This window comes from Teleopsis dalmanni, chromosome X (assembly GCF_002237135.1).
Source record: "Teleopsis dalmanni isolate 2A chromosome X, ASM223713v2, whole genome shotgun sequence".
NCBI lineage: Eukaryota > Metazoa > Arthropoda > Insecta > Diptera > Diopsidae > Teleopsis > Teleopsis dalmanni.
In genome coordinates, this window is record NC_051848.1 from 84,782,545 (window position 1) to 84,797,950 (window position 15,406).

Here is a 15,406-nt window from a genome sequence, read left to right on the forward strand (position 1 = left end):
ATTGATAAAGTGGAATGGAATTACTGAGTAAAACAATAACCAATGCGACAGAAAGTACCTTAACCAAAGACTATTCAATATGGTACATAGACTCGTTATGTTATTGACAAAGACTTTAGGATATATTTCTTTGTTCAACATTATTTGAACATCACTTTAAAAATAAAATATTTTTCGTTTGGCAACAACCAATATTAATAATGTTGATATTGATAGAATTGTAAAAGATAAACTAATGAAGAATTATCATTATCGCAGTATTTTTATTTTTCTTCAGCAAAATTATGAACGTATATACTTATATCTGCGGCCCTCCAACCAATTCAGTGATTTGAATTGGCCCGCAATCTTATCTGGTCTCTGAATGCCAGAATCTTAAAGAAAATTAATAAACGTATGTAAGATATGTTTTTAAACATTTCTCACAAACGTGAGCGAAACAAACTTCCAATATTCTTTAACCTCCATGAATGAGCATACAAAATCGAACCAGCGGATTAGGCTCTTTAATAAATTGTTTACATTAAATTAAATTTACCTTACAAAGGCTTCACAGTACAATTGTATGTCTCTGAGATTTTATAAAATTTAGTATGTAAAGTGAATGAGAATCAAAAATATTTGTGTATATCCTCAGTTGCAATTATCAATGAGTTACAGAGTAATTCTGACAAAAATCTTTAAAAAGTTTCGCAAGATTTTTAAAAGATCAATGAAAGACTGTTTGAAAAACTCTTGCTAGTCTGGGACAAAAATCTTCCAAAAAAGTTATTTGTGGAAGAAAACTGTTTCATTTAGCTATTCTATTTATTTCATGATGAAATCAAAAACAATTGCTAATCGGTACCGTATGCAAGTAAACAACTGAATTTTAATACAAATGTGATGGAAAACCCTAAGATATATATTTAATTATCATTATTATTTATATATAAAAAATTATTTACTGAATTTAACTCAGGTAATGTGAGAGAAATGATAACAGATAGAATTATAGCTTCAATATATATAAATAGATAAATCAATGTTAAATAAATGCTAAAACTTAAATATATAAGAAATATACATTTAATATATAAATATGTATTTTAAAATTTTTATAGACAGCATTTTTTACATTTGTGTCGTAAGAATTATTCCATTTTTACAAATTTTAATTAATTAATTAATTAATTAATAATTTTTATTTTAATTTTTATTTCATATAAAAAAAAATTTATACTACAAAAACACAAAGAAAATAATAGGTAGTAACGAAATAACTTGGTCAATAGCAGAACTTTAATTTGGTCTTGTAAAAGACCAAAAAGAGCTTCATGTCTATCAAGAAACAGCTGTCCCAGTATGAATGACCTTTCAAATAAACTATCGAAAGATTTTTGGGGAGTAATGAGCTAAAAAATCGTTGTTACAATTGCCCATTTGGATATTAGGAAATACACAATTATTGTAGTTATTATAGTATTAATAAATAAATGTTGAACAAAGATGTTAAATAATCAGCATCACATATTAATATAGGATTAGCTGCTGTTGTATAGTCACATATAAGGAAAAAAACTATTTTCAAATGGAAATCTATAATGAAGATCTGTAATGAATAACTGACCACATAGATGCCTAGAGTGTTGCCAAATACCTATAATCGAGGAAAAAACTCATAGAATGAATTTAGCAAGACTTCTTTGTAATCGTAAGCAATCGCAATGGAAGAACTGTTATCAAATAAAATTAATAACATATTTAAAAATAATGTTTCTAAAACAAAACAGTATATAAAAGTATATATGGTTGTGGCTGTGGTTTATAAAAGTTCTTCTTATTAAGATACAAGTGTTTTGATTGTTTACTTCCTTACTTAGCGAGCCAAAATATTTTAGAAATAAATTCGCTTGGCCTAAAAGGAAAATCTTTTTGACTAGTGCTATCTTTCAAGATATTTAAATATAGTAACATTAAAAATAAACTAAAAAGGATGAACCAAAATTAAAAAAGTGCTGCTCCAATTATGGTGTTTTGATGGTTACAGTTCCGATATTTCTTAAATGATTAGATAAAAATATAACCCTACAAGTCCGTAAGTATACCTTTATTTAAGATAAGTTTCGAAAATAAAGAGAAATTATGGCTAATTTTGTTTCATTATAGCAATTTACCACCAAAGGAGATCGATGCTTCACCTTCGGAAAGGTCAATAAACAGAAAAACTCGAATGCTATTGCCTGCAAAAACAATACATATCAATATGTGTGTTAACCTTACATATGTTAGTTTGTTATTAATATTACATTATTATTATTATATATTATTAAGTTTAGAATTTACGGGTTAAATAGTTTAGTTTTTGTATGTAGTTATATAAATAGACTAGCTGACCCGGGGAACGTTGTTTCCCCTTGCAATTAATTTTCCTGCTCCGCTGAGTTATATTTGTTGCTATTTCGATACCAGTGTAGATAAAGAGATTGTCAGATTTATTCATGTAAGAAGCAATCCATGTCTAGAATTAAATAACATAGTTCTAAGGTGCAAAAAACCCACATGCATTACTTATATTACAAATATTTTCATGTTATTTCGAATCATTATAAGCACTACATTTTAAATGAAAAATGTTTTTAATATTATATTAACTATTTTATTATGAACTGTAATGGTGTCTTAAAGTTAAATCATGAACAATATTTTTGTTAGGCAACCTCGAGCATTTACATATAGATCAGAAGGTGTTCCAGCACGGGATCATGTAGCATATAATTGTCCACGCCAAAAACATGGATTTTCCAAATCCTTGAGATTTATTAATTATTAGTTATGGTTTGAATTGAATTGGAACATTGGTTAGTATAATTGGTATGCGCGGAAGCAAGACATTTTCTCCTCTGAATTTTCCACTTACTATTGTTGATTGAGTTCCCCAAAATTCTTTCTATAACTAATCTTGTTCCATCATACCATTTCCATGACAATGTGAAATCATTTTGTAATCTAGTCGACACTTCTTTAAACATTTTCATTACCTGATTATTCTCATTTACAAACGCTTCCAAAGAAACTATTATTGCTTTTCTGATCTTCCTCACTGCACATGAAGTAAATTTGTAGAAACTTGCGGTCCTCATCGGGCATCGATAGTAAAGAGCCAATTCGAAGATAAAATTGACGTTGGATTTTGAAAGTTCTTCCAACATTGAAATTATCGTTACTTGTATTTTTAACTATGTTTGTTGCTCCGAATAAAATCATTTAAAAGTATGAAATAAATTTTCGGATTTATTTTTTAAAAATAATCTTGATTCATTTGTTATGCCAGCTGTTAATGTTTTCAATAGCTCTGGTGGTAGATTCAATGAAAGCAATACCACGTTTCCAGCTTACCACATTCCAGCTGTTTCATTTTTAAATTTTAACGCATGACAGTATCCACATTCTATATGCATTTCGCCAACTATAATTTTGGAATGTGCTGTACAATGGCCTTTTGAAAGCGACCTCGATTTTGTTGCCTATTTACATGAATTATGTATTGGCGCATTCGTCTATGTTGTAATATATCAACGTTTAACCGTTGGTTTTTCGGTCCTGAGTTTCTTCTTAATGCAACTATACCATCCGTTCTGCTATCGATGTCATTATTTCGCAAATGTTCCTCAGAAGTTCTGGTTTCTCAACTTAATAGCATAGTTAAGCAAAGCTACAATTAAAAAGAAAAATAAATTTTATTTCATTATTTCAATTATTTAATAACTGTTCGTCTGATTTAACATATCAAAAGTACCTCAAACAGCCTATCCAGCATGAATTTCCTCTCAGACTAAAATATGGTGACTGGGCACGAAGTGACTCTGAGAAAGGGAATATATTTGTAAAACACTTGAAAAATGTATTTACTCCAAATGATGCTTCAAAAAATACTTCTTTACCAATTATAAACGCATATCCCTCGAGCAGTTCACTTATCTAAAATTATAAAAGATCTCAATGCAAAAAAGGCAGCAGGAGCTAATAAAATCTCAAATGCAATGGTGAAACAGTTACCACAATATGTCATTATATATTTCAGGCATTTATTAAACGCTATCTTACTGACAGGTTATTATCCCAAACTTTGGAAAATGTCACAAATAACAATGATACCTAAATCTGGGAAGGAAAAAACCAAAATAGAATCTTACAGATCAATTAGCGTTCTTTCAGTATTATCAAAAATATTTGAAAAGCTGCTAATAGCAAAAATAATGCCAATACTCTCAGCTAACGAAATAGTTCCGGAACATCAATTCGGGTTCAAAGCTAAACATAGTACAATTGAACAAGTCCATCGTATTGTATCATTCGTTAGAAACTCATTTGAAAATAAACAATACTGCACTTCTATATTTATAGATGTTTGATAAAGTATGGCATGAAGGCTTAATATATAAAATTACAACACTCATGCCAGCTAACACTCACCTTTTGTTAAAAAACTACTCAAGTAAAAGAAGTTTTAATTTAAGATATAAAGACTTTGTTACAGAACCTTGTCCTATCAAAGCAGGAGTTCCTACTGTATTAGTTAACACGTAATCAGCCACACTTCTATGTTTGAATAAAAATATCCGATGAATTATGTTTAAAAAGCTCTCAGGTGAGAGTGTTGCAAAAGCTCCCTCACATATGAAAGAGATCAGTTCAATTTTGGCTCTGTAGTGTAAAACATATATTTAATAAAGAAATAAATAATTGATAATTGGTAATGAAATAATTTATACAAGTAATATGCAACATTTGCTGACGATACAGCAATACTAAATGCACACAAAAACCCTGCAATCGCACACCGTATGCTTCAAGATCATGTTCACCAACTCAAGCAATGGTTATCAGTATGGCGTATCAAAGTCAATCAACAAAAATGTACCTATGTAACATTTGCTCTAAGACCAGGAAACTGTCTCAATACTACAATAAATGAACAAAAAGTACCTTCGAGTGACTATGTAAAATATTTAGGAATATATCTAGATAGACGTTTAACTTGGAACTAACACATAGAGGCTAAAAAGACACAAATGAATACAAAATTAAGTTCATTGCATTGGCTTGTGGGCACGTCATCTAAGCTAACACTTGAATACAAAATTCTGCTATTCAAGTTGATAATAAAACCTATATGGAGTTCAACTATACGGAATTCAACTGTGGGGAACAGCGATGTCATCAAATATTGAAAAACTGCAAAGGCTGCAATCTAAAACCCTAAGAATGATAACAGGTGCACCGTGGTCCATGAAATATGCTAACCTATGCTCTAACCTTCATAGAGCGTACCAATAGTAATAGAAGAAGCTGCTTGATGTAGCCGTCAGCTATTTAAAGTTAAAAGATCAGCTTACAAGCTGCTACTGAACAAGAGCCACAGACGTCTAAAAAAGAAGGACACCATTAACATCTGTTAACTATCTAAATTTTTATTTGATTTAAAATATTATAAATTTTATTTAATTGAATTGAATGTGATTTTTTGAATTGATTTTAATTTTAAATTAATTTTACTTTTTTATTTTAATTCTAATTTCAATTTTAATTTTAATTTTCGATCTTATTTTATTATAAAGACTTCAATGTCTCAATGGCTTAGGGAAAAAATAAATTTAGTTTTAAGATTTGATCCACTTATTGTTAATTTCGTTTTTAGAAAGATTCAATAAATAATTTATAAATTGAAAAAAACAAAAAAAAATTGTCGAATAGAGATGGCTAGAAACTCTTTCCACAAACTCAAAAAAGTGCTATGCAATAGCAACATCAGCATCAGTATTCCCTATGTTAAATGCTTTGTCTGGTCCATTCTACTCTATGGCTTGGAATCTTGGACTTTAAAAATCCAAACAATGAACAAAATTAAAGCTTGAAATGTTTGAAATGTGGTGTTACAAACGTATTTTCAAGATTCCTTGGACGGACAAAGTTTCAAATGAAGAAGTTCTAACAAGATTAAGAAAAGATAGAGAACTCCTGAAAACTATCAAAATAAGAAAAACGAGGTATTTTGGTCATATCATCTGAGGTCCAAAATATGAATTGTTGCAACTGATTGTGGAAGGCAGAATCGAAGACAAAGGCAGCATGGGAAGAAATCAAATGGCTTGATTATGGAACATCCGACACTGGACTGGGTTAAGAACGATTGGAGACGTGGTGCATACTGCTAGAGACAGAGAGAACTTCAAAAACATTATTCATAACATATTGTAAATTATATGATTACATAACATTCAATTTTTGAATAAACAATAAAAGTCGAACTTTATCTTCTTCTAGATATACGACATGTAAAAACAGGATCCAAAAATAAAAGAAATTTTTGAAATACACCAATGCAAGAACGATTCTACATGCTAAATACAGGTGAAAAAAATTATGTAATTTTAATGATTCGATTATATCGCAAAACGTCAGTTGGAAATAGGCTTGTTATTCAAGTAACCATGATCCATGAATCAATCCGGCTATGATGATGCGGGATATAATGAAATAGAAAAAAATTTAGAGCATATGCAACATTATTTTTGATCTCCACGTATAAGAAAGTATTTGAAGTCATACGTATAAATTAATTGAACTTAAACGCCGTGATATCTGGTAAATAAGCCTTACTTATTCAGAGGTCACTTGAAATAATTTACAAATCATTTTATGTATCCTTATAGTATGTTTATATAAAATAATTTGTAATGTAATGTTATTAGTCTTAAACTTATTGTTAGGCTCTAATTTAAAGCGATTCAATAAAGATATATGGTTAAATAAACAACAAAAAAAAATATGTATAAATCAAAAAAATATGTATAAATGTAGCAGATCTCATACCGACACCATTTAGAACAATTGATATTGACTATGTTGGACCTGTTCCCGAAAAGCAAATATGAAAATTGTCATATTTTTGTCATATTTTTGCTTGTGCATAAAGAATAAAGAAACAGAAATTCTCAGTATTTGGTCATGCACAACGAATCATATCGGATTAAGGTACTTCATCGAACATGAAAAGAGTTTGAAAAATTCATAAAATAGCACGAAGTTCGGCATGTTAAAACAGCGGTGCGTACTCCTCATGCCAATGACCAAGTTAACGAAATTAACAGAACCTTATTAAGTGCTCTAAAATATAGTACAAATAAAGATAAGGAATGTGATCAACGGTTATTAAATATTCAACGGAATATAAATACAAATGACAATTCAACAGGAGAATTCGCTCCAACCAATTTGGTTTTTAACTTTAAAGCAGGATGTTTCACACAGCACTAGTAAATGACTCAGAAGGGAAAAACGCACTTCAATTCAAGCTGCAATTGTGTTCCAACAGCTTCAGGCAAAAGTCAAAAACTAGATCCGTATGTGGTGCCAAAAGTGTAAGGCAATGATCAGTACTATTAAGGATGCGTTTATCCTTAATTTTCTATAAATTATAAAAATGTAAATTGTAATTTATATACCGAAACTCCACCAAGCACTTGTAACTTATTGGAAGATATAATTGTATTTTTAGTAATATGAGTATAACACCGAGTAGCTATAACCTGTTGATATTTTGATGGAAAATAAAATAGATAAAAAGATGCGTTTGGCTCGACTTGTGTAAAAAAATACTTGACTTAATAATTTACTTTATATACAGTTCTTCGCTTATAATAATTGATTATAAGCTACTTACTAAAATTTACATCTACACAATATATAACAAAACAAATGTAATGTAGACTTAGAAAAATGTTTTAGCTGTTGTGAATCAAAATGCTCAGAATATGAAGACAAATGAAACAAAGGCTGGTGCCCAGCATTAATGTATCTTTTGTGAAACATTGCCTTTTATGGTAATGTTTAGAAGCGAAGCTGGAAGTGATGCTTAGATCTTAAGGTTTAGACATAAGTTATTATTCTCATCATAATTCATTCAATAAAGAAGAAACGAATCGGTTGTGTTTCACTTTTTATTAAAAGAAAATAGAATTTGTAACTCGTATATGTCTATATGCTGAGGTCTCAACTGCGCCAAATTATGTTGGTTATTCTAGCTAGGTTGTGCTTGCGCCAAATTGTGTTATATTATAAGGGTCCAAATAATTATGTTGTGTACCCGTGTGTATTTCAAAATAAAACACTCCTTTGTTGTTATTTTTCTTTTTAAAATTTATTATTATTGTTAAATTAACAGTAGTCTAAGAAAAAAACTGTTTAACAGTAACACTCTATTTCTATTGTTTTACAATATAACTCTGTATTATCCACTTAATCAGTTTTAATATAACTTAGTATTATTCTCTTAATCAGTTTTAGTGTAATTATATTTTATTCCCTAATCAGTTTTATTATAACATTGTATTTTCTACTTAATCAGTTTTAATCTAACTTTGTATTATCCACTTAATCAGTTTTATATAACTTTGTATTATCCACTTAATCAGTTTAAATCTAACTTTATAATATTCTCTTAATCAATTTTAATCTAACATTGTAGTATTCACTTAATCAGTTAATTTTGTATTATTTACAATCTCTCTAACAATTTCCGTTTTAAAATTATATTCAAGCGAGTTCAATTAGAAGCTACAAGTTAACTGGAGAACAGGCAACACTACAGAATCCAACTCATTTGTAGACTACTCTTAACTCTATTAACTGACTTCACCGACTCTTGTTCAAAATTTGAACTCATCTTATATTCCCAAACTTGATACAATATCTAATGTTGATACAATACTATTAGGTTTTTTACATAATTTCATAATTTATTTAGCTAAATTCGCAAAGTTTTCATTTATAAAAGAATTCTCTACATATTTATGCAATTTTTCCATATTCAATATTTTCTAAGGCATTTACATCATGACAGCAATTATATACGAAATGCCAAAAATCGGCGTTTCTTATCGTCGAACTGAGGGACTGATCTTTTGGCTTTAATTAACATCTGCCAAGTCGCCAATAACCTTGCCTATTTTTAGGGAAATGTACGATCAGCTACGATCATACACAAATCAAAATTCTATACATATTTTACGAATAAACTGAAAAATAATAAAATTAAATAAAATAATTATTTCACTCGCAACAAACTGCACATTTCATTAGCACATCAAAATCATGATACTATTAATCTGTTAAGCACTGTTCTAATCAGTAGAACAACAGTAACAATTACTGCTGCAACAGCGTCAATAACAAGAGCAGTAGTAACAGTAATAATGCTAACGACAGAATCGCTGTTGAAAAAGAAACTTTTTGAATCTTAATTGCTTTCCATTAAAATTAGCACAAATGGAAATAAACAATACGTCAACACTCGAGAATTGGGCGAATGAAATGCACAGCAGTAGCGCTAAAATGTTAAAAATATTACAGGCCTGTGACAGCACACAGCAGCACGGTGACTGCTGCACGGTGTTAGAAGCAGAACAACTGGTTACCATGCACATAGACATGGAAATTGATGAACAGATTCACTGTCACAACGTCATAATTTATAACAACGCTGTAACAGCATTGAAACAGAATCGCTCCTTATTCCCTTCATGTTGTAAGAGATATCAAGAAGCAATAATAACCATCAAGCGACAAACGGCAAACGGCAAACGCCAAACGGAAAACGGCAAAGTGCAAAGAGTAAGTAAAACTCTTTACAACAACATAGAAAATGTCACAACTCAAGTAAACAACAACTACAACAGCTACAACAACTACAAAAACAGCAAAGATAATAAAGAAAGTTGCTATGTTTCAGTACCTTTAGGTAAGGGCCATGACACTGTAATCTGGTATATCTGGTTGTTGTGTGCACAATTTTGTTTAAATTGTGTTTTGCCTGTATTTGAATAGGTGTGTGCATGCAAGTGTGTGTATATATGTTACAGCTTGTTGTAGTTGGGCGAATTGTAACTGACGTTAGTAATGTGTTTGTAAACGCATGGCTTCTGCGGTTAACGTGCGCGTTGACAGATTTGATAAATTGATTTTAATTAACTTTGCATATTAAGTTGTTATCGTTGTTATTGTTGTTGTTACTGTTTTTGTTGTCCTCTGTCTTCTGTGTGCTGTGTGCTGTGTGCTCTCTGCTGTACTTGTAGTAGAAATTGTTTTTGGTTAATCTTGTTGTTTTATTAGTGCCTCAAATACTAAATCGCATTATCTGCTCGGTCGTTAAAATCTGCTCGGTAATTAATAAATTAATAAGTTGTATCTATTTAATGTAGTCCTAAATATGAATCAAATGAGAAAAACAGAAAAAAAACATAAAAGAAAACAATCATTATTATTTACACATATACGACTATACGACAAGTTCACATAGTTGTAAATAAAATAACAAGTGATATTGACACAAAACAATTTTTCTCGGCGGTATATTTAGACGTCGCAAAGGCTTCTGACAGCGTTTCGCATGGGGTCTCCTAACCAAATTATCCCATCTACTTCCAACAAACTTTTATCTCATACTAAAGAGCTATCTACACACTAAAGATGCTTTTATGTAAAATATAAAGACTCAATCTCCGAACTTAAACAAATCAAAGCTAGTGTGCCTCAAGGAAGCGTATTAGGTCTATTACACAACTTGCTATACACGGCTGATATCCCGATCCCGATTCTGATCCTCACAATCTGATAGCAACTTTTGCAGACGATACAGCACTAATTGCAGCTAATACTTAAACCCAATGCTGGAGTGGTTCGACAAATGGGGACTTCAAATAAATACTAGTAAAACAGTACATATCATCTACACGAATAAAAAATATGACCTAAAACGTATAAAAATTGACAATGATGAAATTACATTGATACTACTATATATAGAAGATTTAGAAGATTAACTTGGCAAGACCATATCAAAGCTAACATAAAAGTAATGAAATTAAGCGTCGCTTTGGACAATTGTACTGACTACTGTGCTCAGAATCAAAGCTAACAGTGAGAAATATACTTCTAGTATATAAAACGGTAATTACTCTAATTTGGAAATATGAAGCCGAAATATGGGGCACACCATGCAAATCCAACATACAAATACTGCAAAGTCTATTATCAAAAATACTTAGGACTATCATTAACACTGACTGATATATTTCAAACTATGACATTCATCCTGACTTAAAGATACCCTTCGTCGCAGACGTTATCTGAAAAAATAGTAAAAATCACACAGATAGATCACTTTTCCATCCTAACCCAGCACTGAGGCAGCTACCAAATGACGAAGCCACATATAATAGACGATTGAAATGCTTATATCCATCACAACTATCAATATAATAATTCATAACTATCTGATATGTTCATGGTACAATCCTGATCTATTAATTGATTCATCTACTTATACTAAAATATAATTATATTATACTATTTATACTATCTATACTATCTTATACTATCATGGATGTAATTCTTAATATTGATTTAAATTATTTTTTTAATTTCCACTGTGTAAATGTATATACTAGATACTAATATATCTAGATACTAATATATATGTATACTAATATACATATAAATATAATTTATAATGGCTAGGAATATAAATAAATGAGCGAGTAAATAATTCCAAAACGAAAGTTTTAGTAATTCAATCCGCTAGAAAGACAAATGTTAGATAGACAAATTTAGGCAATCAATTGGATTAACAAACTAGAGAAAAGTAAAGGGTTATTAAAATATCTCATATATCTCCTATGCGATACAGAATACAGAAATAATTGTTTCTATATAATAATTAAAATAATAATCTATATAAATAATTGTTTTAATTTATATTAATTAAACAACCTTTTGTTTAAGTTCGTCTTTTTAACCTGATTTTATTATTCCCTCCAATTCTCAATTTTAGTCAATGAAATTGTTGAAAATAGTGAGGAGAATGTCTTTCTTCAGCAGAACTCAGTGAACAAAGCATTCCCACGAAAACTTCCAACTTGTATGTTATTCCGTCAGAATACATTGTACCCGAGTTGTACTTATGAGGTAGTCATATGATATGTGTTGCACTGAGGTGCTACATATGACTATATGTGGTTAATACAACACAAAACATATGCGAAAATAATGTCTTCTTAAGCTCTAAATAAATTTTCACGATATTTATACTACCTTTTCTCTATATAGGCCTGTTACCTGTTCGGCTATAATATTCATATTTAGAGCCATAGCAATTAATTTTGGCTAATTTCTCCTAAACTGCTGAATTTACTTGAATGATATTTTGTTACGTAATCTCCAAAATAAGGCGATGGTGACATGGATTTGCTACATTATTTTCGTCGTAACTCTCATTATTGGCAGACAGATTCTACTCGAGTCGTTGTGTCTGAATTCTTCCATTAATCAGTTTTAAGGCTAATCTAGCTTAACGACATCCCATAGCCATTCGTAAATGTGAAGCAGCTTTCTAGGCAACACTACTGGTATCAAAATCTTAATAACGATATCGAGAAACTTGCTGCAAAAGCAGTGATTGTCAAGTTGCCATGACCGCAGAACGCTCGTGGCACCTTGTGCGCATAGATTTTAGTGATTGACTCTTTCTCACAGTTTCCATTTGTAGCGCAGCTTTGTTAAATTTTTCATTAAAGAGACTACCTGAAATTATAGTTAGTGACAATGCACCCCAGCTTACTTTAGACTAATTCGATGAACAGATATCACGTCGTAGCGCTCATATTCGTGTTAAATCTAGTCATTATCAGCCTATTGGCTATCAAGCACCAACTGAACGACGTAGCTTGCTCAAAATTAAAAAGTTGCACACAATTCCAACTGCATATTTTGTTGTTACTTGCTAATATCATAATAACAAAATATATAAAATCAAGAAAGTCCACGTGTTGAGTTGCTAAAGCGAGTTGTTGTTGCGAACCTCTTGATGATCGATTTGATAAAAAGCTTGGAAAATTTAAGAGCAACTTGCGACATCTTAGAGTGTTTTTTACAGGGCATCGAACCGGAATTTTTTCCATTCCGGTTCAAGAGAAAAAAAAATATGTGGGTTCTGTTCCGATTTTTGATCCGGCAAAAATGGTTACAGGCTCCTCGGGGAGGTATGCAGATCTGAGGTCAATTATTGCTTAGTCTGATGAAGTGATAAACAATAATTCAGTCAAGGCGTGAAGAGGGGTTTTGAAAATACCTCGAATTAAGAAAGAGTAAAAGTGCTCAAGTGCACTGACTTCAGTTAATTCAACATATGCAGTTGTGCATCAATTATTTAAAAGTTTTGTTTTGCTAAAGAATGCTTGTCAGAGAGCATTGTTAGACTCCAGTTCATGAGAGGATCTTGTAACGGAAAGACATGAGAAAACCCGGAGAAAATCTAAAAAATGTATTTGCTTGCATTAAAAGTATTGGACAAAGGAAACAAAATGCTCAAAGGCGAGTAAATTTGTGTTTTAGTTCTAAAACCAATGAATACGCCGCCAGATTGAAAGCGTATGTATTACCAAGTATCGTATCTGATCAGCCGAGTATGCCGCACGATATTTCAAATTGGAAAATATCGAGTAATATTAAGTTACCTTATCCTTGCTTCCACCAAAATGGTAATATTGATCTCTTACTGGATGCAGAATTTTCTAATCAACCGCTGTCGATCGGAAAAATTAAAATTGGCACCAACCTTCCAATATTGCAAAATAAGTTACTGGACTGATGCATTCATGGATCGGCGCACGTTAAAATATGAACAAGCAGACAATCGACTAAGGTTCCTATCTGGTATCATATTCGACACCGATAAAATATGATGGGCAATAAATTATTTCAAGAAATGATGTTATCTTCCCAGCACTTATACAGAATGGTATAGGTAGACGTTCTTATAAATCGAATAAAGGTATTTTTTAGGGCAAGCCTATGTTGGAAATGCATACCTAAATCTTGGAAAGAAGTTAACGGGGTAGTTATACCAAAAAAAGGTAATAGATCAAGTGATGATGCTATTTCGTATAGACCGATTAATCTCTCATCATTCCTCCTGAAAACCATGGAAAGATTCATAGGTATCTATTTTCGTATAGAATTGTCTAAAATCAACATTTTTACAAAACTTGATTCACTTACTCCGAAGGGAAATCCACCAAATTGAGCTTGCATAACCTAAACTACAAAATTGAAAAAGCCCACAAAAACAAAAAAATCGAGCTTTGTGCATTTCTGAATATAGAAAGAGCTTTCCATAATACAAATTCGAATGCTTTATCTAACAGGAATGTTGATTCCAATGTTATTTCCTAGATTGAGGCGATGCTTCAATACAGTGAAATCACATCAACTTTAACCAACATATCAGTAGCTGTTGAGGCCGCAAAAGGTTGCCCACAGGGTGGAGTGTTGTCCCCTTTGCTCTGGTCGGTGGTTGGCGATGAACTTTTAAACTTACTGGAGAATATTGGTCGTGACGCCATCGGGTATGCAGATGATCTAGTTATAATAGTGTCTGGAAAACATGATAGCGATTTATCTGAGATCTTAGTAGGACTCCTTCGACGCATATTGGCGTGGTGCAAAGATGAAGGTCCCAACATAAATTTGCAGAAAACTGTTACTGTTCCTTTTACATTTAAACGTAAACTAGACATAGGTCCTGTACGCTTGAGAAACACTAATATTCATTTAGTGAAGCAAAGTATCAAGGAGTCGTCTTCGACAGTAAACTCATTTGGATTACACACTTAAATAAGGTATACAACAAAGCGCTAAAGGCTTTATGGACAACGCGATCCTGTATAGGTAAAACTTGGGGGCTCAGCCCGAAGATGATAATTTGGATATATCAGGCAATAGTACGTCCTATCATGATATTTGGTTTCCTGGTCTCGAGGCAAAAGGTCACATAGGCTGAATCTATTACTGTTTGCACGAAACTTCAGTACTCGCATGTGTCTTAATGACTGGTGCTATGAACTAGTTCAACTGTAGAACTTGAAGCTACACTTGGGTTGACACCTCTGCACATTCACATTTAATCTACAACTGCGCTTAGTGCACTTGGAGCACACAAAATTCTTCAGTGCAATGGAGACTATATAACAAAACTCCATCGTTTTGGCAGTAAAGTCCGTAGTCTTGGACTTTCAAGTCAAAACAGGTTCTTGAGTGTTATGAGCTCCTACAGCTACTTACAACTTAAAATAAGGTTAGCTTCTACTGGATTCTGGTTGACAGGGGGATTTTGGGAAGTGAACAAACTGATGAGCTAGTCAGAACTGCATCCAAAACTGCTTTTACAGGCCCTCAACCATTTTGTGAGATAAACTGGTCCAGTACAAAATAAATTATCAATGAAAGAGATAATCACATACGGCTGGAGTACTGGGAAGATTTTCCAGGACAGACGATGCAAAGCACTGATAATACCGCACTCCTACAA